Source organism: Artemia franciscana, chromosome 1 (assembly GCF_032884065.1).
Source record: "Artemia franciscana chromosome 1, ASM3288406v1, whole genome shotgun sequence".
In the NCBI taxonomy this organism is placed as follows: Eukaryota; Metazoa; Arthropoda; class Branchiopoda; order Anostraca; family Artemiidae; genus Artemia; species Artemia franciscana.
In genome coordinates, this window is record NC_088863.1 from 30,085,240 (window position 1) to 30,111,830 (window position 26,591).

The 26,591-nt window shown below is 36.1% G+C and overlaps 2 protein-coding genes across 5 annotated transcripts in view; one reads left to right on the forward strand and one right to left on the reverse strand.

The window, feature by feature from the left end:
• The window catches only part of LOC136028357 (mitochondrial 2-oxoglutarate/malate carrier protein-like), a 58,221-nt gene extending 52,348 nt beyond the window's left edge, over positions 1–5,873 (reverse strand). The window contains exon 1 of one of the 3 annotated variants that reach the window (XM_065706148.1): positions 5,565–5,873. The gene's annotated coding sequence lies outside the window, so the exon portion shown is untranslated. Of the gene's footprint in view, positions 1–5,434; positions 5,454–5,495; positions 5,515–5,564 lie in introns of those variants that run through there. The other 2 variants (XM_065706164.1, XM_065706155.1) reach the window with 2 other exon arrangements.
• The window catches only part of LOC136028331 (glyceraldehyde-3-phosphate dehydrogenase-like), a 360,255-nt gene that overhangs the window by 312,978 nt on the left and 20,686 nt on the right, over positions 1–26,591 (forward strand). The window contains exon 1 of one of the 2 annotated variants that reach the window (XM_065706129.1): positions 23,567–23,720. The exons of the other annotated variant lie outside the window; for it this stretch is intronic. The gene's annotated coding sequence lies outside the window, so the exon portion shown is untranslated. Of the gene's footprint in view, positions 1–23,566; positions 23,721–26,591 lie in introns of those variants that run through there. 2 annotated transcript variants of the gene reach the window in all.

The window sequence follows — 26,591 nt, forward strand, 5'->3', positions numbered from 1 at the left end:
TTTTTAGGGAGGTAGAGGGTCCTCCTCTTATTTTGGTAGTTTCTGCTTGTTCTAACCTTGACGTGAATATTCATTTGTTTTAGGATTCATCTATTCACCTTTTGCACCAACTAAAAGTTACCTGAACTTCAGAAACTTATAAGCAACTAAGTATATTTCTGTGTCCCCTTTTTGAGCTTATTATTATGCTACTAAAAAAATAAAAAATAATGAGTTCAATTAACCAAATTGAAGAGCTCTGATCTTGCTAATCCTTGAAGCAGATACAAAATAACATAAGTACTGTTAATGTTTGTTACATTTTAATCCTCCCAAAGTCACTTAAAACATTATAAGTATCCACATTGATGTCCAGTCCTTATGTCCAGTCCAACTTTAGCACATCAGAAATCTGGTCATGTTTATCAAAGGACTCCAGAATAATGTTAAGCAAGGTCATTATGGGTGTAGTGACTGAGGTGTTTTCTGAATGATGGTTTACCTCATGACAGGAATTATTTTTGCTTTGGCTTAAAAGTTATTCTAATGTCTTAGGCAAGTTCACTTGTAAAGTTGGTTTCATTTGCAAATTTTTGAACTAAAGCATTTAAATGTTTTTCAGAGATTAAAACACAAAATAAAAAAATTTTTAATCCAATGACCACTAGGTGTTTTGTTTTTGTGTGGCTCTGTTAATCAAAATTCCTCACCTTATTTTTATTCAGAATGGGGACAGGCCTTCCTCCTAAGTCATCTTCCCTTTCTGCTAATTAAATAAAAAAAAGTTTTTTTTTTACTGACAGTAAGGAGCAATATCAAAACTTAAAATGGACAGAAATTATTCTGTATATGTATATGTCCCCTCCTCAACTCCTTGCTCTTTACACTAAAATTTGCAACTTTTTCTTCAAACAGATCTAGCAGCAAATAAGCAGCACCAATAGCATGAAACAGGAAAATTCAAGGACAATGTATTATTTGGGCAATATATTTGACAATTAAGGAGGGGGGGGGTAAAGTAAAGTGCTTTTAAGAATGATATGACTAAGTATATTAGGATTTGTTCAAAGTAATTTTTGTATTTTTTCCTTCGGGGTTTTTGAAAATGTAATTTCAGTCCTAGTTTAAAATGGCTCCTTCTCAGAAACTCACTGTAAAATTCTGAAAACAGCTTTAAACAGTTCTAAAATACTTACTTATATTATTCCTTGGTAAATATATACATCTTCACATAACTTAGCTAAGATGAAAAAACCACTTGATACCTTTTTTTACAACTTTTTTTTATAACAAATTTGATAACTGCTTCTGAGACCAATTCCATATAGAGACCTTAATGGGGCCCCAAAATGTAAGGTATACCTTGTCCATTAGTGCTATTTAAGGTTTTCAACAATGATGATTCCAATGGTGTACTTTTTGTTTTGCTGTGATATCATTTTTAAAAGATTTCATGCCTTTAAAAAAAATAGAAATTTGTTTTCAAATGGCAATTTTTCTAACTAGACAGTTTATTATGAAACATTTTTTTTTTTATTTTGGTTACAACAGGCTGTTCTGAACCCCTTTTAGGGCTCGAAATGGAATATACCCCAGAAGGGATCATTGTACTTAAAAAGAGCATAAATAAAGACACCAAGTCATGTATTTATTTCACCCTTCCTAAATTATGTGAAAATGTATAAATTTACTCATTTGTATAAGTACTTCAGTTTACTTAAACAACACTCCTCTCTCTTAATCTCTATACATATAGCCCAAATGGATATAATGGCAAAGAAGCAATATCAACAAAATCAAGGGTATAAACCTAGAACTGGGGCTTTTAAGAAGGAAACATGTTAAGTCAGAAATTCTTACTTCATAGTTTGCAAAATGATTATAAAAACAGTAAAGAGTAAAGCTTTAGATTTTCACAATCCTCACTGGTGGTAGGTAATATTATATTTAACACATTTTGACTGCAGTTCTATTATACTTTATTAACCCTTGCCCCCCCAATGTGTAAACATATAGTCCAAATAATACCTTTTTATGTGCTTTTCTGTTTCTTGGTTTCATCAGCATCAAGAAATAGAAAAACATAAACAGAGTAGAGTAGGACCCCCCCCCCCCCCAGTTCTAGGCTAGTGCCTATTCTTGGATAGATATCCTGATTAAAAAGTATACTTCCTATTCATAGACAACAGGCTTCTGTTCTTGGACATTATGCATATAAGTTTAAGATAGTTGGTAGTGCCTGATAGTTAACACTAGACTAATAGGAATTAGCTGACTGGAATCTTGAAGAAATTCTGATTTTTCAAAATTTAAATTTAGACAATAATTATCCCTGAAGCCTAGCACATTTATATACAATTTTTTTGTTTCACAACTCTTATCCTAGATTAAATTTATCAGTATAAATTCTGTCTGTGATTTGGATATGCTGTTAGGGTAATGTTTATATTAATGGATTATTCAGATAGCTAAGAAACAAACTTACCTCCATAGTCAGAATTGCATCCTATACCAAATTTGACATTTGTTTGCATCAGAAATGAGCTTTACTCCCACCCCTATATATACCAATTCAGGGTTTATATTTGCACATTATGGAGGTGGGGGTAAAGTTCAAACTAACCTCTATAGTCAGAATTACATCCTGAATCTAAATTTAATATCCATTTGTGTTGGGAATGAACTTTACCTTGCAAAATTCTAGTTTAGCTACTTTTTGCTATCTTGGAAATGGGTTAGGATAGGATACTAAAACATTCAGTAATGAATCCAGGGCCAAAAAACATACTCTGGGAAGATATTACCAAGCTTCCATGTTAACCCTCTTCTGATTTCAAAGTCAGTTATCTTAATTTTCAGTTTCTTTTTTTCTGGTTTTAGTTCTTGTTATTTAAGTAGTATTTTAAACCATATTAGTTTTTTTTCTAAATTTAGAAAATTTATTTGTAGATCTTTGAAGCCTCACAAGTTGGTATTGAGCAAAGTTGTGAAATTAAAAACATTTTCTTGTACTATATTTAAGCAGAAGACCTGTTTTAGCAAGGTTTCACTTTCATAACACAAAAAGTTTAAAGGGCATCACAAGTCACTCCCCTCTAGAGGGAGAAGGAGTGGAGGTAGGTACTTTCCCAGGGCATACTTTAGTCTGTAAGGTAAATTTATGGCAGTTCATGCAACTGACTTACCAATGAAGTGAACATACCATTTGATGCCTTATTTTAGGCTCTTTACAAATATAATAGTTGCTTCTACCTTAAATTGAGATTTAAGCACTTTTTGAGCTCTTAAAAATGAAAAATTTTCAAAAAATTATGACAGTCCATATAACTGACTTACCAATAAAGTGAACAAACCACTTGATGCTTTTTTTATGTTCTTTACAAATATACATTTTCTCAGTGCTAAAATTATATAGGTAAAATTCTAGCTTAGTGACTTCTTGCTATCTCAGAAAGGGGTTATGTTAGTTCAAGTTCTATTTATTTTCATAAAATAACAATAACAAAAACAATATCCCAAAGGGCTCAATGGCCCATTATTTGGGAAATGGCATACAATAAATAAAGAATCATAAAACTTGTCATAAACATACTAACCAACATCTAAATATAAATATATAAGGAAAAGAAATCAGCTCACCAGCAGTCCCCACAAAACAGCAACCCTTACATCACCCAACAATAAAATACAAATTAAAATTCTTGTGTCATTGAGGATACAACACCAACAAAACAACAACCCAAAAAAGAAAAAAAATAATAAATAAACCATAAGAAACATTTAATAAGAAGCCTTTAATAAAAAACTTTTCATCTGTCTCTTAAAGAAGCCAAGTGTTCATGACTGACAGATCTTAGCAGCAACCAAGTTCTAAGCACACCCCACAGTCACAGCCAGGCCAAAGTCTGAACAAACCGAGGGACTAGCCAGAATCATCATATCCTCCTAGTTACAAACCATATACAAATTTACTTCCCCTACTAGTTTAAGCAGTCACAAAAAACAACACAGGAGATCTCTCTGGAAGTATTGATATGCCAAAGAAGATAGAGATAAAACATAAATATCTTTAATTTTGAGGAGGTCAAGAGGAGTGTGTGTAGCCAACTGGAGAATTCTTGCTGTTTTCTCATAAGGATTGTGAATAGGAGCAAGTACCAAGGGAAATGTGGAAATCCACACAGACAAACAGTAACATATATAATGTATATAATATATATTCAGGGATGGGTCTATAGGCTAAAGTATATCCCAGGAAGGTATTTTAAAGTACCCATCTCTACTCCTTCTCTCTCTAGAGAGCCCTGAAATTTGCCTAAATGACAGGTCTATACCTATTGAAATTTTAACAAAACAACATTTTATCTTCATTTTTAGTTACCAGTTGCTTTTTCTCTGCCTTTAGTTTTTGAAATGCAATTCCTGTTATTTGAGTAGAATTCAGAGCCATATCAATGTTTTTTATTCAAAATTTTGGAAATGTATTTGCATACCTTTAAAGCCTTATAAATTGGGATTGAGCAAAGTTGTGAAGCTGAAAACAATTTTATTGTACTTCATTCAAGCAGAAGACCTGTTTTGTGAGGTTTCACTTTTACAACATACATATTTTTAAAGGTTGTCAAATATCAGTACCCTCTAGAGGGAGAGGGAGTGGAGGTAGGTACTTCAAAATACCTTCCCAGCACATACTTTAGCCTGTAGACCCATCCCAGAAAGTTTCATTTTCCTAGCCTAATCTCATACAAAGATAGCAAAAAGTAGCTAAACTAGAATTTTACCCTTTACCCCCCCCCCCCCTAATGCACAAATATATACCCTGAATTGGAATGGCATAAATTTTAGATAAAATTCTAGTTAATTGACTTCTTGCTGTCTCAGAAAGGGTTTAGGTTAGATTTAGAAAGGGTTATCTTGGAAAGGGTTAGGTTTCATTTTCTTAACCTAAACCCTTTCCGAGATATCAAGAAATCAATTAACTGGAATTTTACATAAAATTTATTTCTAGCTGCAAATGAATGTTAAATTTTGATTCAGGATGTAGGCTAGTTCTTATTTTAAAGAGGTAAGTTTGCTTCCTAGCAATTTAAACAATCCCTGAATAAAAGTATTACTCTCCTATTATAACTTTAGGGTCCCCTGTGTCCAAGATTAGCCTAGGTTCCATTTAAAATGTGTGTACAAGATTAGGCTCTATTGTTGTCTATTAGCACAGGCTATTCAAAATTGTGAGTGTTGTGTATGGTTAAGTATTTGGGTTCATCATATACTTAGGCCTATTAAGGAGATTTTGACAAATCTGATGGTAAAACAATCTATTTTCAAGATATAGCCTAGTGATAGAGATTTTACCATGATTTGACTGTGGAAGTGATGATTAGCAGTCCTATTACTGGGTATCTTAGGATATATAAGTTTCATTATAAATCAGGATTTAACAAAGATAGGGCCTCACAACGATTTTTTGTCCATAAATCTAGCAGTAGATCTAGCCTATGCTATTTCTCAAGGTTTACTTCAATAACTCAATGAGTACAAAAGGCGAGTGCTTTCTCCACAATGTTAATTCACAAAAGGGCACATACTTTTCTTTAAATGTTGCTGTTAATTATCTAAACCTCCTCTCCTCTAGAAACCAGATTTTGTTGAGACGATCTCTGTTCTATAATTTTCTCTTTAAGATAGGCTATACAACGTTAATCTACTTTAAAAAATCTTGCGTTCAATTTCACTTTAAAAAGATGTTCACGCGTCTAGTTAGTGGATTTGTGTTATATTTTAACCGTTATCCACATAAGCTAGAACATGATAAAGTACAAAAATAAAGTTTGAAAGATGCAATTGAACAAAACATTTAAGCTAAGGCACATAATATGATATATTTAGAAACTACTGACTTAAATGACTTGGAGACAATCCAATGATATTAACATAGGATAAAGCGTTACATTAATTGAGTTGCGAGGATCAAAAGGGTACTTGGTGTTCTGTTTTCTTTTCCAATACAGCCGATTTTATTTTATTGTGAAAGTCTAACCTCTGTGTCTTATATGGAAAACGTGAGAGCCTCAAGCCGAAGTGATTGATATAAAATTACCTTTCAGAAACTACCTGTCGTTTTTTTCTGGGGCCAACAATGATAGCTTGTCCAAAAGCCTAAAGTATGTGAGCTTAATTCAAGTTTGCAATCAATTTCAAAGAAGATTATTTGATGTTTTTCTGCCAGGATATTTTCTCCGGAATATGTAAGACATTTCCCTCGTTCTACCGCACAAACATTTCTCTAAAATATTAAATCGAAAAATTTTAAGATGAGATAAAATTGTATTATACTACAAGTCCAAAAGTGGTCTACTTTTCATAGTTTGGTTGTTTGTTATGTCATAATCTGTGATAAGGACTGAAAAGAAACCCTAACATCACAAATGAATCCTGGACTTTGGAAGCTCCCTCACAACCAAATGAACTGCAGCTTACCATTTACTCCTTTCTTAGGAATGGTATTTGGAAGTCGGTCTATGAAGTAGGGCTATCATCTTTTGAACTATGATAGATCAATTTTTTCAGACTGATCAATTGTTCTTGAAAAGGTATCATATTTTGTACAGAATTCTTTTAAAATATAAACCATATTCAAAGTCCTTACAGCTTTTTTTGCAGCGGTACGTATCTTAAAAACACTTTGTTATTGACTCTGCACAAAAACAAGCTTAGTCCTGATTCTGTGAAGAGGGGAGATAGTCCGTATTTTGTGAAAAAAATTCATCATCTCCCATCCCTGTCAACCTTTAAGCAGAAAGGTAGGCAAGTTACATCTGGTTTGAAGCAAAATAACAAGCATCTTAGTATATAGTTGACTTATGACCACTCCGTTATCCTTTCCCCTCTCAAACCTCCTACCACCAGCTTTTTTTTAAGAAAGTAGGTGTGCAGCGCCTTGATCAAACCAGAATAAGACAAGGGTTTGGACACCAATGATTTCAGAGCCAGGGTTTGACCGGTGGTACTACCTCCCTTGTCCTTGTGCCGCTCTTACTTCCAAATCTTTAGGAGAAAAGTAAGAGTGTTGCACTTGGTTTGATTCATAAACCTGGAAAGATTTAATCTATAAGATTTGAGAACCAAGCCGGGCCCGTGGCGTTCTTAAGACATCCGCTCAACCACACGCCTAACTTCATTTTTAACAGATATGACATCTTGTCTGAACCTAAATCACACAAGGATTATCAATCACCTCCGTTGAGTGGGCCAAACTTTTGTTTCAAAGTGCCATGTTTCTAGTTTCGAATGTAAAATTTCGCTCTAGCCAATTAGGAGGCGGCTATATTTCCTGTATCTCATTTTCTACCATGGCATTATAATCATAAAAATTTTCGACAATTTGGTATAATTACTAGGTGAATAAAACGAAATGAGTGATCTGACCTGGAACAGATCGATAAAGAAATGCTTTATTCACTATCCTGAGGAAACAAATGTTAATATTACATCTAATCTTGACACTCTTAGATCATTGCAAAATATATTTTTCTCTTAAATATATTGTTAATTTATATTATGAAAAATGGAAAAATGAAAAGTTTGGCTAAATAAGTGTTTAATAGGTCTTCCTATTAGGTAAACTGTTCGGTTTACGTAATTGGAACGAGATGTGTTATCTAATAGGAACGAAATGGTTGGGCCATGTCCTACATAGGACAACAGAGTACTTGCCTCGTCGAATCCTTCTAGCTGAGCCCCTTAACTCATCGAAGAGACACCAAGGAGTACAAAAGAAAAGCTGATGGAACTGGTTTAAATTAGACTTTGAACCTATTGGGCGGTTAAGAAAGTTTGGTCACAGATGGACCATTCAATGACCTCCTTTTGCAAAGCAGCTAGCAGTAGATCAAACTACGTGGTTCAAACAGGTCTCGAAGATCCTTGATACCGGACAAGGTGGAAACGCCTGATTCCCACCAGAGGTATAAATTAAGTAAAAGTAAACTGTTCATTTACCTAGAGCTATCTATTCTCCAAAAACCGACTCTGACCTTTTGCAGACAGGAATTAATTTAACAGTTGTTAACAGAAAGTTTGTCTGTTTTTTTGTTTTTTTTTTACTATAGTTGTTTTCCTATTGTAGCTGGAAGGAAGATGAAGTGGAACTGGTGAAGAATTAACCTACTTTAGCTTAATTGATTCGATGGAACTGTACGGAGTTTACAAGTCTGATTTTCGGCTGTAATTCTTTTGTAAGTGTCATTTTCGACAAAACTGAAGCGCAAATGCTGCATGAAAGAGCCAGTAGAGAACGAACCTACCGAAATTTAACCGCAAAACAAAAATGCTAATGTCTCAATGGAATATGCGAATAGATATGCCAGAGCACTGTAAACAAAGCTTGCGGAGTGGAGGGGGAGGTGAGTTGCAAAAGAAGGAATTGGCTACGGCTGTTAGCTTCTCCCAGTTATACTCTTTCTAGACGATTCCCAGGATTGTGACCGCTCTTTGACCGCCAAGCAGATCCTGTAGAACATACGGCATTGACGGAAGAAGGAGCGAGGGTCAATGTAGGAGTTGCAAACTTAGGAATTGTTTTCTAATCTTGTCTACTGCTTAGCTTATCCCGGTTCTTTTTTTTCTAGATAGGTTGAGGAGGTTTGTTCCCGTTGTGCGGCTGTCAAGAAGATATTACAGAGTCTAGGTTATTGACAAAGAAAGGGAAGAAATTGATAATAAGGCTAGACAACGAAGGGTTGCATAAACGAAAAAATCGGTTGAAACTGAGAATAAGAAACAGTGAAGTGTTGGAGAAGCAATGGACACGTAAAAATAGCACTGTGGTCTCAGACTCCCTGCTTTGACACTCGAGAATGCTACTTTTTTGCGCACGAAGAATCGATGTCAGAACTACCCACAGGGAAGGTTTCGAATGGGATAAAGTTCGGACAAAAAAACTGCGAAGAAAGAACAAAGGATGTCTGCACAAGCCGATTCGATAATTGGGCAAAGAATGTTATTTGCCGAATTTGTGCAGTCTCAGAAATTATGCATGGTTGTGGTGGATCTCATTTACTACACATCCTGCGCTCTTGAGCAAGCGGCATTCGAATCGGATTCAATAAACACGAAATTTCAGAGATACTAGAGAATAGTGAGCTAAAAAAGAAAGGCCAGGGGATATTGAAATATACAAAGTTTTCTTAAGAATGGTACCATTTTTTCAAGAAAATAATGAAGAACATATCATTATTAGTAGCATAGTAGCGAAGATACAAGAGTTTCTTTTTGGGACAGGTCTCGAACCATATTGTAAGAAGTCTATTAAAAATATACTTCCCGCCTGTATAAAGACCTTCTTCTTTTGAAAATTTTGACGGCAAGGCACATGTCGCTACACTAAAAGAAAAAGCATCTGTGATAGCCTACTTCCGAATTAGGAATATGATTCTCAGTTGCTGAAGCACAGGATTTTAAATGTTTTGCATCTGTCCATGATGAATGAATTCTTAACGGAGACGATGAAAGTATTTACGTCAATCAAAGAACTGAGGAGGGGATCAAAGGATCTGGCCCTAAAGGGGGTGCTAGAAGTTAAATATGTGTGCGGGGCAGTGCCGCATATTCTCTATGGAAAAGTAATTTTTAGAGCTGTTTGTGTTTATATCATTAATTGAAAAAAAATCCGAAAAAGAGGTTTTTCAAAGAAAAGTAGAGGCCATATTAATCTTAAGATAAATAGGTACAAATACCTGTTAAAATTCAAACTAGAAACGACAAGAAATTCCTATCAAACAATGGAATTTCTAGTGCCCTTTTTAAGAGTCAAAAGTGACTGGAGGGCAACTAGCAACCCCTCCAAAGTCCCTTTCCCCCAAATGCATCTGATCGAAATTTTGAGATAGCCATTTTGCTCAAAATAGTTTTAAGATAAAATAACAAAAACACAGGGGTCAATACAGCCTCCCATAGCCCCGGGGAAGTGTTGTGAATTATGCACCGGGGACAGAAAAGGATTTTTGCCTCAAATGACAATCGAATTTGCCCCCTACGAAGTTTCTACTATCATCCCTTCCGTAAAAACTTTATTTGCCATCAGGGCATAAGTTACAACCCTTCCCCGGGCTCACAGGGGAAGATGTTGATCCCAAAGTTTTTGTTGTCTGATCGTTGGACTTTTTTAAACAAGCTGGCAATCTCAGTATTTTGATTGGATGCATTTGCGGAAAAGAGGATGTGTGTGTGTGTGTGTGGGGGTAGATACCCTTTTGTTCCTTTTAAATATTAAAAGGTAACTAGAAATTTCAATTTGTAACCAAATGAGTCACCTCTAAAACTTATATGACCTTCCCTAAAAACCTTATATGTAAAAACGAAAAAACCTTATATGCCCTCGGGGCATAACTTAAAACACTTACCTTATTTTGCCTTATTTTCACTTCTTATCTTATTTTTGAGCTATTTTTAACACAATTGCTATCTCAAAATCTTTATCGGATAGGTCGGGCAAAAAACGGCGTGGGGGGCTAGTTGCCCCTAGGTTCAAATGAACCCTCTCTAATGTTTATATGAGCATTCCTTCTATAAGAACCATGTATACCCCAAGGACTTATTACGCCTGCCCCGAGCCCTGGGGGTTTTGTTGACCGTGGAATGTTTATTATCGCATGTTTGAACTATTTTTAACAAATGGCTATCTCAAAATTCTTATCAGATGGGTTTGGTGAAAAAGAGTGTGAAGGGAGGGGGGTTAGGGGCCCTCTGATCTCTTTTGACTCTTAAAAGTGAACGATAACTTTCAATTTCCAATCAGACAAGCCCTCTACGATGCTGATACGAGCATCCCTTCTAAAAGAACCATATTTGACCCCAGGGCATGACTTACCACCTGCACTGGGCCCTGAGGGGTTTTATTGACCTTTGAGTTTTATTATCTGATGTTCAAACTATTTTTAACAAAATGGCTATCTCAAAATTTTTACCGGTTGGGTTTGGGGAAAACGGGCATGGGGGGGGATTGTTGCCTTCTGATGGCTTTTGACTCTCAAAAAGTGAACTAGAACTTTCAATTTTTAATCAAATGAGCCCTCTCTGAAGTTTATACGAGCATTACAAAGGCTGCCCATTGTTTACGTGTAGTATTTTTATTGGGAAGTTTGCATAAATTGTTTGGCGGGGAAGGGTGGTGAACTCTCTGCTGGGGGGATTTTCAATGGGGAGGAAAGTTTCTGAGGGTTGAACTTTTCAGGGGAAATTCTAAATTGGGAGAATATGTCAGAATGCCTTTATAAAATTATTTTTATTTCCCTTACGTTTTTATATTTCTTTTATTTCTTCGCGTGTTCAGTTGTCGTTTTTTTAATGTTATTTTTTTTTCGACAACTTTCTTCTTCGTTTTTGTCCGTTGAGAAAGGCTACCGGACGTGGGGCCGAAATACTCGGAATATTTTTTTTTAATTAAAGTGTTGTTTTGTTGTTATTTTTGTTCGCTGCTTTGTTGAAATTGAAATCCATTTTTTCTTGTTTAATTTTTCGTACATCCAGCAATCTCATGAGATCATTTACCTTACACGAGTCTAGTCTAAGAGTTCCTTCATAAAGTGGAAATATTTGAAGTTTCGGTTCTTTCAGAGCCCGTTTTGGCAGAGTGGTCCATTCGTCAATATGTCTGAGCTTTTATTAAACATATTTGCCGTGACTGCATTTACAAGCAACAGTCATGGCGATAGTCGGTATGTCTTTTTACTTCCAGGTCTATAAACAGGGTAATACTTCAATCCTGTGTAGTCCTTGGAAAACGTATGATTTGCTTGTTTTACTCAGTAAGGGTAAGGATTACGCCTAGTATCCTTCATTTCAGATGTATACACGTTTGGGACGTATGTGTCTCTATCTTTGCATCAGGTTTTAGTATTCTGGTATACACTATTAAAGTCAAATTTGTCCGTGTCTTTTTTCCAGATACTTCTGTATTACTGCAACTCTATATATAATAGAAAAATTGACCAGTGCATTCGAAAGACTTCCGTTCCTGTTCCGATATAAACATCCTTCGCTCCACACAATTATTGTCTCAGCGTTTGGGTATGACCGTAGCAGCTGTTCTAACCCGTAAATAGCATACATTCATACATTGATTTCGGATACATTGAACTACCCTTTAGTCTCGTCTCTTACTATATTCAGTGTGTCACAACTCAGAAGATCGTAAGAACTCCAAATATACACAACACGTTTCCGTTTGTAGTGGAGAGACGACATTTATGTTCAGACAAAGCATCGTAGAGTCAAGGTTATGAGTTGTCACCGCAAACACCTTGAACTCCCTTTGGCTGGTTTTAGTCTTTTTTTTTCTCCATTTTCAAAAATTATTCTTTCTGTAATATGTGGTCGAAATTCTCATCTTCGGCAAGATTCTTCAATTTAAATGCCATACATCAATCACACTGGTCCTTCGTCGACTTGAAAATACTAATGTATTTCTCTTTCAATTCTTGTGTAAAAAAAAGTTATAGCTGACAATGTTACCCTTTTCTTTCCTTATTTTCTCCCTCTAAACATAAAAAACACAATTACAATCCTAAAAGGATACTCGGAGTATTTGCTCTTGTTCCTGGCTTCTATAGATCTCTCTTCGAGAGATCGCCAAAAACTTCTCTGCACCTTTTTTTCTTTCTGCAAAACTAAGTGATTTCTTAGTATCCGATCGAGTTGAGACTTCTGGGTGGTTTGGATCTTATAATGGATAGATGCCGTCCTATACTACCAATTTGGACCAATTCTTCACTTACCATTTGTCTATACTAAATGCACTCAATATCACTAGCTTTCAAACTCTTAACATCTCCTTTGAAGGCTTCAAATTGTATTTCAGGGTTCCTTGTCTCCTAGAAGGGCCAAGATCAGCCTCCTTGACTTTCTCACAGCCATCGTAAGTGGTGAGTGAAGCCATGTAGACCTTCTTTTGTTCCCAGGATATTTTCGTCATTTTCGTCCAAAAGCTGCCAAACAAGCTCTGCCTCTCACTTTCTGCAATGGTTGTTTACTTTCAGTAACCGTACATAAACTCTGACAATCTTTATTACAATGGATTTACATTCCAATATTTGCATTGAGAGTCAGCTTTCTGGTCAGTATTTGAAACTTTAGTTGCTTTCTACTTACTATTTTCCCTGTTCTTTACTTTTTTTATTTGTATTCTTTCCCTTGGAATCTAGCAAAATAATTTTTCAATCGAATTCCCATTGCTTTGATCTGCCTTTGTTCCCCTTTTCTTTTCTAGATGATGATGTACGGTTTATTACTGAGCTGTCTATTTTTGCGTCCGAATATTTTCTGGAAAATCTCCTAGATTTATGGCGTGGACTGATAGGTTCCCACTTTCGTTGGCAGGTATATTTGGTGAGAAAACAGGAACACTTAATATATCTGTCGATTAAGCCAGAAGACTTTCTCCAGGAACATTTTCATGGGCGCTGCTAGGAGGGGGGAGAGGGGGCCTTGGGCCCCCAGAAATTTGTGACTATAAAGTGATTATAAGGAAACCAAAGGAAAGAGAGCAGCATAGGGAATAACCGTGGGGAGAATGTGTGTTGCCCCATTGTTGGCTGCCTGCCAATAGATTTTGACCCTTAATAAGGAAAATATCAGTTCTAATTTGTTACTGAGTGACCTTTTCCAGTTTTTCACCAATTTTTTTCTATATGATTTGGTTGGAGTAAAAAAAAAACAAGAGCTCCTATGGCACTTGTGACTAGGTCGGAAGGGCCAAGAGCTTCTTCCCACCAAGTCTCATTACGATCTCTCCACTCTAAGCTTTTTCCAAGATCTCTGATTTCCCCTTCCAACTCCCCCAACGTCACCTGATCCAGCCGGGATTCAAAATAAGAACTCTGGGACACGAGGTCCTTCTAAATATTAAATTTTACTAAGATCGAATATTCCGTTCGTAAGTTAAAAATACCTCATTTTTTTATCTTAAAAATTAAACGTCCTTCTATTCCCCCCTCCGATGGTCAAATCGGGGAAGTGACCATTTCTAATTTATTCTGGTCGTGTCTCTGATATGCCTGCCAACTTTCAGCGATCGCTATATTGATCACATATCTAGTTTCGGATCTTCTTAATGTAAAAATTAGGGTGGTCCGGCATTCAAACCTGAGACCTCTCGCACCATTAGCGTGAATAATACTCCTCAACCACAAGTCAAACTTAAAAATGAAAATCATTTGATTTGTCTTTGCTCTGTCTCATATGGAACTATTCTACCCCTACCTAATTTCACTGGATCCTCATTTTTCTAGGGCAATTGTGGACCTCTAAAACCACATTTATTAGCTAATTCTGAGATGTGAAGGCAATCATAAAGTGCCGTATGAAACCCACAACGTGTGCTTTTGTTAAGAAAAACTTTTTTTTATTTAATATTTATCTTTAATATTCAATATCTTTTTTGTTTAATTCAACGGGTTGAAACTAGAGCGACGCATGGCAAAATTCAAGGGAAATATATAATTTGGGCTATATATTTGCGTACTAGGGGGGTTGCAGGTAAACTATAGTGCAGCTGCAGTAATAATATGTTTACTACAATTATTTTATACATTATTAAGTAGGTCTAAGAATTGTTTTTTAACATATTTCCTTCTCAACCGCCTCATTCCTAAATTTATAAGAAATTTAAGGAGGGGCGGCTTTTTTCTTCTATTTTCTATGAAAATACGGCTTTTTTCTTCTATTTTCTATGAAAATACTAAATAAAAATTTATTTTTGAAATCAAGGGATAGTGGGAAATCGGGGAGGCAAATACCCCCCCCCCCCTCTTGATTGGCACCACTGAAACTACTTTCAATAGCAACAAAAGCGTAATACCATTCAATACTACGGATTTTAGGCTTTTAGATCTCTGTAGGTCTGAATTCCTTTGGCACTGTCCTATGGAATAGATGGGACCAAGTATCAAATAATTGCTTAATCTAGCTCAAAACGCAAAATTAACATATCATAGTCTAATTCAGATATTAATCAGATAACAGTCAAATTTGTTTCTCACCAACGTTGCCACTCAACAGGTTTTCTTAGTGCCACTTTGGGTGGCAAAATAGTGTCACTTTCATATAAAAAGTGTCATTTTCCAAAAATTTGCCACTCGCAATGCTTCGCATCGCTCATGCTGGTACCAACAAGCTTTTCAAATGGAAAATATTGCTAATTCACTTCCGATCACCTCCGCGCGGTCTTCCACATCTTTAAATTTTCAACCATGAAAAATTGGTTCTAACGTCATCTGTTAATCATAAAAAAGTGATATTGTTTTTACTTAGGTGGTACTAATTCTCTGTTCTGCACAGCCCGTGCCCCTCTTGTCAACTTTCCAGCCCTCCCCTTAAGACCCGCTAAAGCGCAAATTGTGTTAACTGTGTAAAATGGGAATTTGTCCCACAGAGTACTCTTTTCTCTTTTTTTCTGAGTAGTCTGCTCTTAGCGCGAAAAGGAAACGAAAAAAGAAAGGAGGAAAAGCCGTCTGAGATTTTTTTTTTGGAGAAAACGGAGAAAAGGGTCAGTAATACTCGTCACATTGAAAGTTTTTCATTCAGTTTTTCTGCACAATGGACTATTTGGATTATTACAGTGCGTGCGGGTTCTTGAAACTTTTCTTTTCTTTGAAAATACTGAACAGAATGCCGCGATCATAGATTACAGTTATTGATGACCATATAATAAATACAACTAATAGTCGTTCAGACACTAACTCTTCAAATAATTTATTTGGCAGAAACTTTAGGATATCCTTCTGCTGTGGTACAAGGGAGACAAAACTTAAGGAAACTAGATCTACGTTGCCTGAGTAATGTGAAGTGTTGCGGCAACCTTTGTCCGGCTTCGCCGAATAAAGTGCTGCGAGAGCAACACTTTGGTTTTGTTTCTTTGCTATCGGTTAAACTCTGAAGTTGTCAGCCTATCGAACCTTTTAAAACGTTATGTTCAAAGAAGAACGCAATCAGTAATTATATGAATCAAAGGCTATTCCTCAAAGGCTAATCAAAGGCTATTCTTCAGCGTTGAAAAAACAACAATAGCAAAATAATATCGAAAGAAGGGACTAGATTGGCTTTGCAGTCAGTTGAACTTTAACCTTTTCAATAGTAGACATCGTGAAGGACGAAAGCTTAGAACAATATCTTATATAACCTAGTTGGTATTATAAAGCTATCTGTAACTTTTCAGGATCAAAATATTATAAATGACACTATTAATTATGATTAAACTACTATGACATATTTTTTATCAGCTCATCACGAGCTATCGATAATACCGAAAGAAGGGACTAAATTGACTTTGCAGCCAGTTGAACGTTATCCTTATTAATCGTAGACATCGTGACGGATGAAAACTTGAAACAGTATCTTATATGATCCAGTTGGTATTTTAAACTATCCGTAACTTTTCAGGATCAAAATACCATAGATGACACTGAAAGAATTTTTGTACCAAAAAATGGATGACATATACTCTGATCAGCTTATCAAGAGCTATCGATTGCTGTTGAAAAAAATTCTATCTGTCTCAGTTTAAAAGTTGATTTTTTTTGCCTTAGGCCAGCTTTCTAACGTCACCACTTAGAAAGAATATAAGCTCCAATTTCTTTAGCAATGACAGAACTTTTAAAGTTTATGAGGTACGTTCTCTACCTCAATCCCAAGTCCGAAAAAACAAATGATAAACCCAGCCAAAATCATGAACAGAAATGGGTAGAAACAATTGATGTCAGCACTTTCGGACCCATGGGAAAATACTACTTTTTTGCTTCTGTCAATTTTACTATTTATCACTCAAAGAAGATACATTGGCTGTGGGGCCGGGTAACTGCCGCATATATTTAACACTTACAGATTTTAGTCCATCTTCAATTTGAAAGTAGTGCCTGCCTGCTAGAACGGAGCTTTCTACTCGAAAGCAGAAACAAGGTTTGATGAAATGAAAGCTTGGCTGCACAACTTCAGATACTCCTCTCTGACATAGGCTATATAACTCCACTATACTTCGCACACCATAGTCTCTGGCTCGTGGACAGGCAAAAACGATCCGTTTTGGCACCAGGCAAGAGTTCTGCAGAGCTTTCCAAAATGTAATGCCATATTCATCAATCCGGCCTGAGGTCCACACTTTCCGTAAAAACCGCACAGGTTAGACCCTTACCAGTTTCCAGGAATAAGCCGAGATCGGTGGCATCGGAAAAAAAAACGAGACAAAACCAGAATGTTGCTCTCGCAACACATTATGACTTATTACACTCAAAACTTCCATTACCAGGAAATAGCCAAAAGGAGGAAGTGGGTCTAATCCTTTTTTGGTGGTGCTTAATCAGTAGGTTTCCAAAATGGCTATTATTTATCATTAATGAGATGATGATGAAGCATAAGAATTATAATTTAAACGAAGGAGCATAAATATAGCAATAGAGCGTTTCAGAATCTGAAAACAGAGAGATGGAAAAATAAAAGTGAAAAGGGTATCAATGCTTCTATATTGAGATTTTTCCTTCCAGCTTGCTTATTGAAGAAATCTATTTTTGGTAAAAAAAAGTGCTACTTTAAAAAAAAATGCCACTTTTTCTAAAAGGGTCACAATAGTGCCACGTCTCCCGGAAATTCAAGCACTAGACCTACCAACAAGAGCGAAATTCTCCCTGGTTGATGTCATGCTGACCTTGCATACGAAGTAGATGGCGTGTTTCCTTGATGATAAGACTTCAATGGCGGCATATTTGCAGAAATATTAATGAGGAAGCGCAATGTGCGACTATTTTTCACGTTTTTTACATTAAAATCGAGCTGGGATTAATTAAAATATTATAATGGATTAATTAAAAAAATTATATGGTCAACGTAAAGAGCAAATTTGAAGCTTAAAACGAGCAGCAGTTTTGAAGTTACTTAATGAATTCTTGTTTCTTCTCCAAACTATTGGGGGGAAACTATCCACCCCCCCCCTCACCCAAATGACGCCACTGGTACTTATATCAAAAGTACCAAAGCTCGTCTCCACATTCTGAACCGCGCGAATCACAAGTTTAGTTTGCATAGCTTCAAAATATTACAAAGCTATTAGTAATACTTATTATTGAGTATTCCCCTAGCGTATAGTATCTGCTAAGCTGCTTTAGCAGACTGCGAGTTAAGTCTGTACAGTGGGGTGTGACAAAGTTAGTTCCACATCTTAAACAATTGCCTTACACTTGGCGAAAGTGAAAAGGATATCGATGCTTCTATATTGACAGTTTTCCTTCCAGTTTATTTTTTGAAGAAATTTCTTTTCAAACAGTTCGTGGTAACGAACTGTAGTAAGGAGCGACCCGGCTCAATAGTAATCGAAACTCTAAAAAATGAAATTTAATACCAATAGTTACATCAAAGAATTGCATTTTAATGGTGATTTTAAATATACAAGTTTCATCAAGATTAGTCACATCCATCAAAAGTTACGAGCCTGAGAAAATTTGCACCATTTTATAAAATAGGGGAAACACCCCCTAAAAGTCATACGATCTTAACGAAAACCACACCATCAGATTCAGTGTATCAGAGAACCCTTTTGTAGAAGTTTCAAGCCCCTATCTACAAAAATGTGGAATTTCGCATTTTTTGCCAGAAGACAAATCACGGATGCGTGTTTATTTGTTTTTTGTTTTTTTTTCCCAGGGGTGATCGTATCGACTCAGTGGTCCTAGAATGTCGCGAAAGGGCTCATTCTAACGGGAATTAAAAGTTCTAGTGCCCTTTTTAAGTGACCAAAAAATTAGAGGGCACCCACGCCCCCTCCCACGCTCGTTTATTCCCCAAAGCCACCGGATCAAAATTCTGAGATAGCCATTTTATTCACCATAGCCGAAAAACCTAATAACTATGTCTTTGGGGACGACTTACTCCCCCGCAGTTCCCGTGGGAGGGGCTGCAAGTTACAAACTTTGACCTGTTTTTACATATAGTAATGGTTACTGGGAAGTGTACATACGTTTACAGAGGGATTTTTTTGGTTTGGGTGGAGAGTTGAAGGGGGGCGTTAATTTGGAGGATCTTTCCATGGAGGAACTTCTCATGGGGAAGAGACTTTCAATGGAGGGGGCGCAGGATTTTCTAGCATTATTTAAAAAAACAATGAAAAAAAAATATGAAAAGTTTTTTCTACTGAAAGTGAGGAGCAGCATTAAAACTTAAAACAAAAAGAAATTATTACGCACATGAGGGGTTGACCTCCTCGTAATACCTCACTCTTTACGCTAAAGTATTTTTAGTAATTTCAACTATTTATTCTACGACCTTTGTGATTCAGGGGTCATTCTTAAGGAATTGGGACAAAATTTAAGCTTTAGTATAAAAAGCGAGGTATCGACGAGCCCCCTCACATACGCAATAAAAAAATACGAATTTAGAAGTTCGGTACGTAAGTTAATTCGTAAGTTACATGTATTTTTTACCTATGAAAACGTTCGTAAAAAGTTAAAATTTATAGTTGCCTTTTTAAGTAATCAAAAATTGGAGGGCAACTAGGCCTCCTCCCTCGCTCCTTTTTTCTCAAAATATTCCGATTAAAACTATGAAAAAGCCATTTAGACCCCAACAATTAATGTTCAAATTTTGTTTTAATTATTTATGTGCGGAGAGCCAAGATCAAAACATGCATTAATTCAAAAACGTCCAGAAATTAAACAAAAAAAAGTTTTTATAAATGAAAGTAAGGAGCGAGATTAAAACTTAAAACGAACAGAAATTACTCCGTATACGAAAGGGGCTTTTCCTCCTCAACACCCCGCTCTTTACGCTAAAGTTTTTTACTGTTTTAAAATGTAGAGTTAAGAGAAAGAGTTAAGAGAGACTTTAGTGTAAAGAGCGGGGTGTTGAGGAGGAAAAGCCCCTTTCATATACGGAGTAATTTCTGTTTGTTTTAAGTTTTAATCTCGCTCCTTACTTTCATTTAAAAAAACTTGTTTTTTTGTTTAATTGGTAAAAAAGGGCTACTTTGAAAAAATGCCACTTTTCTAAAAGCGTCACAATAGTGCCACGTATTGTATCAGATTAACGACACTTTTTGACTACTAAGGTCCCTGCGTCGGCCCTGCAGTGCATTGCTGCATCATGATTCGATCTCTGGGTCCCGTATTACAAAGCTAAGGTCAAATCCACTGCACCACCACAGGACATACAATAGTGCCACATTCCCCGGAAAGTGTCACTTTAAAAGATGTGCCAAAAGTGGCACAAAATTTTCACCCTTGGCAACTCTGTTTCTCGCTATAATGTATTTCAAGCACTAAACCTACCAACAAGAGCGAAATTTTCCTTGGTTGATGTTACGCTGACCTTGCATACGAATTATATGACATACTAGCTGTTGGGGTGGCGCTTCGCGCCACCCCAACACCTTGTTGGTGGGTGCGCTTCGCCCCCCCCCAAGCCCCCGTAGTCGTTACGCGCCATTGTAGTTGTGTCCCTGTGTCCCACCTGTGAATATAGATATATATATATATATATATATATATATATATGTTTTATATATTACTACGTTAAACTTGCGAATATACAACATTCTTCGATGTCCCATTGTCTGTGCATATAAATAGATTGTCAGGTTTACCGACTCTTGAACATGCAACATAAAATTGTCCATGGGAAAAACAATCCGTATTCAGATCTATACCTCATTATTCTAATGATTGCCCTTGAGCTTTGTTGATGATGATTGCTAATCGAACATTCCCTGTGTCCCCGTCGTCATTTATATATCCCCCTGTGCCCCCGGCGTCCCCATTGTAGTTGTGTCCCTGTGTTCCGGTCGTCATTTATATTCCCAGTATCCCGGTCGTCATTTGTGTCCCAGTGTCCCAGTCTGTAATTTCTCTTTGAGCGTCCCGGTCGTCATTTATATTCCCTGTGTTCCGGTGTCCTGGTTGTCATTTGTGTCCCGGTGTCCCGGTCTGTAATTTATCTTTGAGTGTCCCGGTCGTCATTTATATTTCCTGTGTCCCGGTCGTCATTTGTGTCCCGGTGTCCCGGTCTGTAATTTCGTCAGTCAACAAACATGACGTCAGACGACAAACAACTTCATGACGACATACAGCTCAATCCTTATAATGACGTCAGTTGACACACAAACATGACGTCAGTCGACAGACACACAAACAAACAACTTATTTTTATATAGACAGATTTCCTTGATGATAAGACTTCAAAGGCTGTATTTTTGCATAAATATTAATGAGGAAGCCCAATTTACCACAATTTTTCGCGTTTTTTACATTAAGAGCGAGCTGGGATTAATTAAAAAAATATCTGGTCGAAGTGAAAAGCAAATTTGAAGCTTAAAACGAGCAACAGTTTTGAAGTTACTTAATGAATTATACTTTTTCTCCAAACAATTGGGGGAGAACTGCCCTCTCCCCCCCCCCCACAAATGACGCCATTAGTACTTGTATCAAAAGTACAAAAGATCGTCTCCACATCCTGAAACGCACTAATCACAAGTTTAGTTTGCGTAGCTTCATAATATTACAAAGCTATTAGTAATACTCATTGTTGAGTCTTCCCCTAGCGTCTGGTATCTGCTAAGCTGCTTTAGCAGACTGCAAGTACAGTCTGTACAGTAATGTGTGGCAAAGTTAGTTCCACATCATAAACAATTGCCTTACAATTGGCAAAGGCGTAGTTTACACTTTCCAAATTTATAGTTTCGTAGGATAAAGGTCAATTTGATGAATATATTCACGAACATCCATTGAACTGATAATATGGACCCGATTACGTTCTTCATATATTTGCATTACGGAGCTATTAGAGAACACCATTACAAGATGTACCTCCAGAGGTACTGGTATACCAAGATACTAGAAGTACTGGATAAACAATTACGCTTCAAAAGTCTATGAAGGCTAGAATAATCATCTAGAAAACATTGTATATTCTGGAAATTTTCGAAATTTAATCACTCATTAGCTAATAGCGATTTTTACCAGTACGAGTATGAGAATCCCACGTTTATCTCTGAAATATGAAGTATTTAATTATGTTCTTGGCACTAATATATGGTTTTAGTAGTTGATCTACTTGTTTTATTGTTTGTTTTTATGAGTCACAAATGAAAGCTTTCTGCGTTCAGGATATAATAGATGAATAAATAAAATCATAAAATTAGCTTCGAACCTAAAAAAAATTATGTGTTTAATTTCTTTTTTAATCTTGCATTATATGTGACCTATATTTAAATAGCTACTTGTGCTAAAAAGCCGCACACATTGGACAGAAACATCACTAGCCTATATGTTGTTTTGAAGGGGCAAAAGATTTAAGCTATAGGATATTCATTTTTACCAATTTACCAAGGAGAAAGAGCCTGCTTTCTTGTGTTCTTTGATCTCCTGCTTTATGAAGTAGAAGATCAACTGATTTGGGCAATATTGCTAATTAAAATTATTTCAAATTTATACCGAATGCAACTAACCACTTTTTATTCATTTCGTATGATTTATTTCTATCAGCCCTTTCTCCAATAAAAAAATTAGCCAATTAAATAAGGGAGCTTCACATCCCTATTTTACCCACTGTCTCAAAACATTGGGGGCGTCCCACCTCTTCCCAAACTTTACATCCCCGACAGCGGAATAAAATATTTTACAATCCAGATTCTGAATTTACTATCTGGCTTATGAGTCGAAAGGGTTTTCTATAGCTGCTGTTTTTTTTTCTATGCTTATGGTCAGAAACCTCTTTAATATCTAAGCGAAAATTCGGGTGTAGTTAATATTTTAACTCAATTTTGGGCGGAATTGGCAGCGGTGCCAATAACCCAGCTGATAGGAAAATTCTCTTTAGCAGTGCTGCCAAATGGAGTTGTTTTCCACCCCGTGGGTTTCTTTTAGCTGTCAGGGGCGGGTTGATTTTGGAGTGGGCGTGGGGCGGGAACGTGGGCTTAAAAAATAGGCTTATTTTGACTCAAAGTTCAGAACTATGCAAAAATTTCAAAATAAGTGTGGTTCAGCAGTGGCTATACATCAAAATGACATGAGCCTTCCTTTAGCGCAAGGAACGCTATTCTGTACTTTTTCCGTTTAAAGAATTTATTTCCGCATGGTTTTGCATTTAGGATGCAAGCAGAATAGCCCTAATATAAGGGAATAAACTTGCGAAGTTTCTTATTCCAATTTGCTACAAAGAATTTTATTTCTGCTCAGATGAAGGCAAGACTGGAATTTTATGCAGATCTTACCTTTTTTTATATATTTGACAGATCTTTGTGAATAAGTTTTTGTTGATGTCTACAACATTCCATTATGTTCTTCAAGCCACTGCTGGCTGAATTTTCTAAGGAACAAACACCAATGAACAACAAGATATAAAAAAAATTGCTCTTACCATCTATTTAGTCTTAAAGGCTTTACTAGTTTTGGTTATGCAGTGTTGCTTTTCCTTGTTACTTAGTACTTCTGCATTATGAATTTTATAATAAGCATAAGGCCTGCAACAACTGCTACGATGCAAATGGTGCATATTTACCATATTACGCGGGCCTTATCGAAAATCGTCACCTGTGTTCCTTCTCCTTTTTATAATTTTCTATGCTGAGCCAGGTGGGGCTTGTTTTAGCTTGTTTTCGAACCTACGGGGTGTTTTCCCAGAGCTACCATCTGGCAACTCTGTTGCACAATAAATCAGTTGACAGTCACAAGCTAGGCCTACTTGAATTCTAAGATTTGGAATAAGTATAGGTAATAGGATAGACATTTTTTTTTCATTTTTTCTTGGAATAATGAAGTTCAGCCTATACTAAGGTAGGCATGACGTCTTAGCTGAATTATAGTGTAGTCTTTTTAGGCCTAGAGCAGTGGAGTAATTTCGTTAGAATCCTGGGGGGGCGAAGTTGGAGCTAATTTTCCTAAATCAAGTGAAATTGGCAGTAAAAAATAATCCATAGAACAAACTAGGGTCTTGGGGGGGGCAAACCAAGGTCTTGGAGGAGCAGTTACCTCCCTGCCCCATAGAAAATTGCACCCCTGGCCTAAACTAACCTATAGCCTACCAAACTGCTAGGCCTGATTCATTAGCATGATTATAAAGAGTTGGGGAGGGGCTTGGCCTCATTAGACAGGTTCTAGAGGCATAGCTTCAGCATTTTTATTGGGGCCAAGAGGGTCTCACATCTGGAGAGTCAAGGGACATGTGCTAGGCCAAATAATTTTTTCCAAATTATTGGGGGACAACTGCCTCCCTTCTAAAAACACCACTGGCAGGTTCTAATCTAAATTTTTTTTATATTAATTCTAGTGTAGGCTAATAAAATTAAATAAAGCTCTAGTTCAAGTGCTTTTTGTTATCTTGGAAAGTAGCTAAGCTGCTAGCAAAGATGGTTGAGTTTAGAAAATGTCATTTTATTACCAAAATTAATGCACAACAAAGGATGATTGAGTCATTTGTTGTATCTGTGAATGTTCAAAACTGTCAAAATGTAGCTAATGTTTTCTGTTACAATGAACACATAGCATCTATCCTTCCTGAATTAGCTTTGTATTCAATTGATTTTTTTTCTACTTGACAGCTATTTTACCGGCTTGTTTTCAGTTTTCATTTGGGCCAGGCATGCTTAGGGGACTGGGAGGGAGATTTTCAAGAAGGGACAGTAAAGGATTTCAACAATGACAATTCCAGTAATACACTTTTCATTTTGCTCTGCCTCCATTGTTGAGGAGTTGTTGTACAAATTTATAGGCTATGAACTTCTACTTTTATGATAACCCTGAATAATAATTATCATTGCTGAATCAGCTTTAAATGAAAAAATTTTCCACTTGACAGTTCTTTTCAAAATATATTTTTAAAATTAGATTACTATGGTAGAGGTTTGCTCTTTACTAGATTGCAGCTATTGCTGTAGTCATGGTCTAATCAATGGTCCATCAGGCTGGGTGTTGAAGCTTAAACACAGAAAATTTCTTTTGAAACAGTATGTGGTAAAAAACAGTAGTAAGAAGTAACTAGCAAGGAGCTCCCTGGGCTAATAGCTATAAAACTCTAAATAATTGTATTTTTAACATTATATACACTAAAAAATCAAATTTTTATAATGATTCCAAATATATAAAATTCATCAAGTATACATTTACACATCAAAAGCTACCAACAGAGAAAATTTGCTTGATTTTTGAAAAAGGGGGAAACCGTCCAAAGAGGGCAAGAGATATTGTTGAAACACCATCAAATTCAACACATCAAATAACCTTGTTGAATATTTTTCAAGCTTTCATCTACAAATAAAATGGAATTTGTATTTTTTGAGAAGGAAGGTCATGGATGCAAGTTTATTTGTTTTTTTTTTTTGGGGGGGGGGGTATTATACCATACCCAAAGTCATAGAATAATGGGATACAGCTCATTCAGATGGTAATTGAAAGTTCTAGTTCCCTTTTTAGCTAGCTAAAAAGATTAGGCCATAGAAAAGTGGTATTTTCTGCCATTTTGGTGGCTAAACTATAATTTTTACCTAAAGAGGACAAAGTTGCTTTTGATTAAGAGCAAAGTAATAAATAATTTTGCACCAGCTATCATAGGGTGAACTGGTCATGGTCATCATTTTGTAGAAGAGAGTACCTGATATCTCAAGAAGTACATTTTATATCCAAATTTTCTAACTTTCTATGAACATTAAGGTAAACTATATATAGAAGGCTTAATATAGGTGATTGGAGGAACATGTTTTCTTTATAATGTAAAAGGTTACATTCATATGCTTACTGACTCACTAGGTAAAGAGATGTAGGGGCTTGAGTGTTGTTGGGGATTTTTTCCTAGAGGGGGGATATATCTGTTACCGGGAACTTTTTTTACTGATATTTTACTGGAAATATGGGTTTTGTGTTTATTTTTTACATATTAAATATTTATTTGGCAGCAAGCTATTATTAAGGTGCAACCCATGCTTATGGCAACAAGGACTTAAAGAAATTTTGATAGCAATATGTACTTTAAAATAATGAAATATCTATGGTAGTTTTAAAGATATAAAAGTTGATATGATTAACTCACCCAACAAAAGGCATGATCCTGAGAAAATTTGTCCCATTTACAAAAGAAGGAGAAATGCTTTTGCAAAAATGCTCTTTCTTTTGTGAATTGGCATAACTTTCATATTCATCCTAGTCAATCTTCTGCCATTAACAATTTTTTAATGAAAAAAACAATTGAAGGACATTTTCAATGAAAATAGCAAACAATGGCATTTTTATGGCACTCGGTATTAACCAAGTGACATATAGCAATCACAAATTTTGGCAGTCTGTCTGTTGGTCTGTCTGTCCTGGTTTTGCTAGTTTAAGCACTTCCAGATAAGCCAGGATGATGAAACTTAGAAGGCGTATCAGGGACTAGACCAGATTAAATTAGAAATAGTCGTTTCCCTGATTTGACCATCTGGGAGGGGGGAGTGGGGGATAGTTAATTTGGAAAAATTAGAAAAATGAGGTATTTTTAATTACAAACAGGTGATTGGATCTTAATGAAATTTGATATTTATAAGAATATTGTGTCTCAGAGCTCTTATTTTAAATCCCGACTTGATCCGGTGACATTGTGGGGAGTTGGAGGGG